This window comes from Hetaerina americana, unplaced genomic scaffold (genome assembly GCF_022747635.1).
Source record: "Hetaerina americana unplaced genomic scaffold, ioHetAmer1.1.p SCAF_3, whole genome shotgun sequence".
In the NCBI taxonomy this organism is placed as follows: Eukaryota; Metazoa; Arthropoda; class Insecta; order Odonata; family Calopterygidae; genus Hetaerina; species Hetaerina americana.
Window position 1 is genome coordinate 50,373,956 of NW_027286874.1, and position 6,000 is coordinate 50,379,955.

Below are 6,000 nucleotides of genomic sequence, written 5' to 3' on the forward strand. Positions count from 1 at the left end.
ACTCCTTGCAAGTGAGTTCTGCAGGACCAATAAAATTGCTATTGTAGCATTACTTCCTAATGGCTCTCATCATCTGTACCAAGTGGATGCTTCAGTTCCCATACACTAAAAGAAGGATGAAGGAGAATGTTTATTGGATGAGGATCCCAATTATTGGGAAAAAAAAGCCTGCCTTTCCCATAAAACAAATTAACATGCACATCGAATGATGCTAAACATACTTAAAAATAGGTTTGAGAAATGTTGGTTACACCCACATACCTAAGTCTATTTTTATAAACCACATGAATTGCAACAACACCAATCATAAGAAATGTAAATATAGCAGACCATTTCAAGAACTTGCATAAAAAAGCTTTTGTAAAATAAAAGTGAAAAGGAATTAGAAATTAGATCAAGACTTTTTAATTTTAATGAGTGAATGATTAAGGTAAGCATTAGTGTTCATTTAAGTTGCAGCAAATTGCTGTTAATGATGCAGAATACAAAGCTGGATCTTCTTCCTTACTAGAAATTTAGGAATTTGAAAAATATGCTATGTCAAAGGTAGAAAAAGTCTTCACTGGATAATTCACTTCTTGGAGTACAATTATTTTAGAAAACAGCATATCTGAAGATTACTCCAAAGCTAATTTTTACTGTTTCCCATCTATAGCCATCAGAAGGTAAATTGCTCTCCCAAAAAATTGTACTCTGCATTTCCCATGCCACTTCTGGGAAAGTGGAAAATGACAACTCCTGGAAATTTCTACTGGGTTCAGTAGGATAATTCTGCTAGATCCAACTGTACTCTACTTAGGTCTATTGAATTCTACTCCAACTCACCAGGTTTCTGCTCAACACAGTACATTAGGCTCCTGAACTTATCTGGTTTTCATTATAAATATCAACATTCGGGAAAATCAAAATCTGTAGGATATGATGTTTTATTGAAATATGATTCATTATTAGAGATTATACATTTCATAAATTATTCCTTGTTATAATATTTGTTGAGTGGAATTAACATTCATTTTGGTGAATGATTCACTGTAACTGAGAGAAATACTGAATTGAAAATATTTAAATAAGTAATGTGATACCTTGTGTAAATTAGGCATTGGCTACCACTGAGGTCTAAAGACCAACTTTTGCCTTACAATATATATAATAATAATTTACAACAACCTTACCTTACAACCTTGCCTTACAACACAAACTGACTTCCTTTCGTTCTTTCATATTCACCCTTCTCCAAAGTTTTTATATTGCACTGTGCATGAAAGTTGTTCTTAGCCTGATGAAAGTTCTTATCATTGACTTGGCATGCTACTCCCTTTTTCTTTCATCCCTCTATTCCCCCTACTCTCCTGTCCCTATCCATGGTCTGGTGACCACTGTCATTAATGCCTCTCCAAAACCTCATTGCAGATAGCAAGAAGAATTCCATTACCACAATCACAATTCCATCATTGCAGCTTGACCCAATACCATCCCATCAGAAGCACTAAATTTGTGCTTAACTTTCAAGCATCATTCCAATCAATACATATTAGTTTCTTCAATAAGTGGCTAATGTCAATGAGTCACCGTTTCCTTTACCCATTGTCCAATTTATTTCCCCATACAATTTAATATTTTCCTATCCCATCATACCCAACTGATGGCCAAGTAAGGGTAATAAATGTCATAAGATGATGCATAAAAAACCTCATTAATATAGGTCTGAATTTCTACAGGGACATTAACTTTTGGTTTTGCTGCATATAAAAACTATAAATGGAGTCATCAACCTGAAGATCAGTTTGATTGGTGATGGTAGAGTTAGCTCAATACTGAGCCCAATGCCATGTGAAATTCACACATTAGGGTAGGGGAGCAAGTTCCTTCCTCTGTGCAGCCTATGCCTTCCCAGGAAGTTCTGGTACCCAAAAAATCACCCTGCTTGGGCGAAGCTAAGGCTGCCCAGGGGCAACGGCCAAAATCAAATCAGGGCTTTTCGGTCAGTAACTCAGAACTCTCCCCTGATTCTGTTTAGCTATTTTGAATTCTGTTGATGGTGTAGGCAACATTTTCGTTGGAAATCCTTTGCTCATTTTTCACAACCTAATTTAATTTGTTTCACTCATTTGAGTATGTCCAAATTGCCAATTATAGAGACCAACATGGAAACATGAACACAAGAATTGTCTTATCTCAGGCCCACCTTTGCAGAATGTAAGGGCTAAGGGTGTGGCCAATGGAAAATAATAATAATAATAATTGGGCCCGTTCGAGCACGATCGGGCATTTATTGTTTCAATTTGTTTTTTGGGGTGCCTTATGTTTAAACCCCCAATACAATTTCGTAAATTTTACAAAATACAAAATATGAGTTACATGCCATTCCTTTCCGTTACTCTCCCCGTTCTTACTTTATCTTTTGTTAATAAATCTTTCCAATATTTTCCTAATCGGTTCCTCATGTAGGTATTGCCCAATTTGTTGGACGTTGTGCAAATACCCAAGGATAGCTTCCAGTTCGCGTCTTTCCTCGGCATAAATTGGGCAATAAAGGACTCTATGTATTGCCGTGTCCTCCTCCATCATGCATTCACACGTCCCCTCCTTTTTTTCCCTATTTTCTTGAGGTATGATCTAAACTCCCCGTGGCCCGTTAAAATTTGCGTAATACCGTTGTAAGTTTTAAAGTTGATCTTCATTCTTTCCTTCACGCTAGGTAAAAATTGTCTGGTTGTTTTACCCTTTTCTAATGTTTCCCATTCCCGTTCCCACATATCCAGGAAATACGCTCTTATAAAATTCCTGTTCCTGCTCCATTTCTCAGTTGGAGACAAAGCTACATCTCCCAGAGTAGCCTCTTCCATCTGTTTCATCCGTACCTTGATTCTTCTTTCCTCTATTGAGAACGTTATCGGCTGTATCCCAGTTATTATTTGTAGAGCTTCATTACAGACCGTATTGTAGCTCCCGGATATTGCAATTAGGCAAGATCTTTGGGCCTCTTCCAGTTTTCTCCGGATTCTGCTGTAATTGAGTCTCTCTCCCCACACCTCACTGCCGTATGCCAATATTGGGATGGTGACTCTGTTGTATATAGTTCTTAAGCTATTAGTGGTGATGCCAAATCGGTTTCTGCACAGCCTTCTTAAGCAGTTAAATATTTTCTTGACCTTGCCTGCTGCGTAATTTGCGTGCTCTTGGAATGTTAGTCTCTCGTCGAATTCAATGCCCAGGTATCTGAATGTGGAGGATCTTATGATGTTTTGACCATAGATTTTTATAGTTGGGTTTCGTGACAATTTTTTCCTGAATACGACGTACTTAGTCTTATTCACAGAAATTTTTAATTTCACTTTCGTACTCCATGACTCCACTATATGGCAACATTCTTTTGCGAGTTTTTCTATTTCTCTCCTGGAATTTGCAGGCATTGTGATCACAACGTCATCAGCATAGGCTGTCCATCTGCAGTTTCCAGGAAGGGGCTGATTCAGTAAATCGTTCATGGAGATGTTCCAAAGAAAAGGACCGAGTATGGATCCCTGTGGTGCCCCTTTAGTAATGTTCTTTTCAACTTCCAGATTATTTAGTTGTATTTTGGTGGTTCTATTCAAGAAATATTTTTTAATAAGTTCTACTATTGGTCCCGGGACTTTATACCTTTTGAGCTGGTTTAAGCTGGTTTGAGCTGGTTTTGAGCTGGTTTTAAGAAGGCAAACAAAACGTACACTGTAGTAATAACCCCAGGGGAAGGAGCGGAGGAAGAAACAAGTGACGACACGAAGATGAAGGTACTAAAAATATTAAACCCCAAAAAACATGGTATTAAAATCAAAGGAATCACTAGGACGAAGAACAAAGCTATAAAAATTGAGTCCGAAAACGAAGATATCGAAGAGAAACTGAAGAATTGCAAAGGATTTGCCGATAATAACCTACTGATAAGGAAACCAGTTAAGGTTCTCCCTAGAATGGCATTATATGCGGTTAAATCAAGCGTAACACCAGAGGATCTTGAGGAAGCTTTGAGGAACCAAAATGACCTATCTGCAGGTAGCCACGTGAAAGCATTGTTTAAATTTGGGAAAAGAGATGAACAAACAGCAAACTGGGTAATGGAGGTAGACCCCATTAGCAGAAAGAAGTTGTTAAATAGAGAAAGGGCTTTCATTGAGTTTAGCTCATATAGAGTGAAGGACTTCATTGTAGCAACGAGGTGCTTCAAGTGCCAAAAGTTTGGGCACACTGCCAAAAAGTGCTATGCAGACCAGGATGTTTGTGATCATTGCTCCGAAAACCATGATTCCAGGAAATGCGACTCTGTAGAAAAACCACCCTGCTGTATGAATTGCAAGAAAGCAGACATAAAAGATTGTAGCCACAAAGCCAGTGACAAGAAATGCCCCTGTCTAAAGAAGGCACTAGAACGCATCATAGAGCTGATCGATTATGGGGACTAAAAACCACATTATAAAAATAGGGCAAATCAACCTTCAACGGGCAAAGGTTAATACTAATGAATTAAGAAAAATAGCAACGGATCTTGGGCTAGATATTATATTGACGCAGGAACCATATGTGTACAGCAACAGTCATGAAAGAAAATGGAAAATCCCGGGATTCGGAGTGCAAACGCGCATTACACCAGCAAATGCCAAAGAAAAATTTTTTGCAAGCATCATGGTCTTCAACAAAAATTATGATTTCTTGAGTTTTGAGCACTGCACAACAAATCACTTCGCAGCTGCAGAAATTCGGGCTGATAGGAAACCATTGATATTGATTTCCGGATATATGCCACCATCGGAGGACATCCAAGAATACATCACAGAGCTAAAGAGCCTGATACATAAATTCAAAAATAAAAGGATACTAGTCGCAATTGACTCGAACGCAAAGAACGAAATATGGTTTAGTAAGGAAACCAATGACCGAGGCAGGGCATTGGAGGACTTAATAGCTTCCGAGGACCTGTATATAATAAACGAACCGGGGCAACCATACACGTTTAGTTCGACAATAGGCTGCTCAAATATAGACCTAACCATCAGTAACTCGGCATTAATACGAGACGTGTACAGATGGGAGGTTCATACCGAACTATCTATCAGCGATCACAGATTAGTCACATACCAGATTGGCACGACTACAGAAAATGAACGCTGTCATCGAAGAAGATTTAATATCGGTGCAGCAAACTGGAGAAAATTTATGGAGATATTATCAAAGAACACCTGGTACAAATGTGAATTGTTGCCATGGGATCCAAGCAATAACAACATCGATGCTCGAGTTAGATCTCTTACGGAGGCGCTGCAAGGTTCCGCTCTGGCTTCGATCCCTCTGACCAGAACACGACGAAACGAAACAGTGTGGTGGAATGAGAAACTTCATAGGCTTAAGATAACTTGCAGAAACCTACGGAGAACTTACCAGAAAAGCATTAGCCACGAAGAACGTACCATCAACAAAAGAAGATACTATGAGGCAAAGGAGAACTATGAACAACAATTGCAAAAAAGCAAGGAAAAAAGCTGGGAGAAATTCTCGAGGTCAAATATTGAGGAAAACCCCTGGGGGTTAATATATAAAATCGCGAGGGAAAAATTTAAAACTCTACCAGCATACTCAGTTAAGACCAACGCCAGAGGGGAGCTTCTATTCCTGGACGAAACCATTTCCAGCATCATCAACACGCTAGTGCCGGATGACACAGCAGAAAATGAAACTGAAGAGCAAAAAGTAATTAGGCGTGAGGCTAACCTCCCTTGTCTGCAAAGTACGGAGATAGATATCACCGATGAGGAAGTTAGAACCGCGATTAAAGAGATGAAAGTGAAAAAGGCCCCAGGCTTTGATGGCATAAATGCTGAATTGATCAAAGCAGCAGAGCCGTTAATCCTCAACTATTTAACTAGATTGCTACAGGACTGTTGCAGAAACAAGTACTTCCCTGCGGCATGGAAAAAGGGTGTCCTATGCACCATCTTGAAATGGAAAATGCAGCATAATCATAAA